The following is a 543-nucleotide window of genomic DNA, read 5'->3' as shown; positions in this document are numbered from 1 at the left end:
CTTGATTTTTAACTTTCCCCTTATTTTTCTTTTTTGCTTTAACTTCTTTTTCAACAATTACCTCTTCATCATCCACATGCCTTTTAGAAGATTCATTTGATTTTTCTTTCACCCTATCAACTTTTTTTCCACTCCTAAGGATAATTGCATTGCATTATTCCTTACCTTTAGGATTGGCTTGTGTGTCATTGGGTAAGGCACCTTAGGGTCTACTGTTGATGGAATTTGCAAGCTGTGCCATTTGGGTCTCAAGATTTCTCAAGGAAGCTCCATAGCTTTAAATTATAACATTGTTATTTGATATATATTGTAAAAGAAGTTCTTCGACTTGGGACTTTTTTTCAAGAATTGGTGGTCTAGCTTGTTGTTGAAAACCAAGAGGCATGATGGGTTTTTTATTTAAAGGCCCTGGGTTGCTATTCCATGAAAATTTTGGGTGGTTTCTCCAAATAGGATTATATGTATTGAAATATGGATTATTTTGCTGCTTGTTGAAGTTCCCCACAAATTGGACTGATTCAGAATTGTATGGACATTGATCAC

The sequence above is a fragment of the Theobroma umbraticum genome, unplaced genomic scaffold (assembly GCF_002168275.2).
Source record: "Theobroma umbraticum cultivar Fairchild unplaced genomic scaffold, ASM216827v3 scaffold_147.0, whole genome shotgun sequence".
Taxonomy (NCBI): Eukaryota; Viridiplantae; Streptophyta; class Magnoliopsida; order Malvales; family Malvaceae; genus Theobroma; species Theobroma umbraticum.
This window is presented reverse-complemented; position numbering follows the sequence as displayed.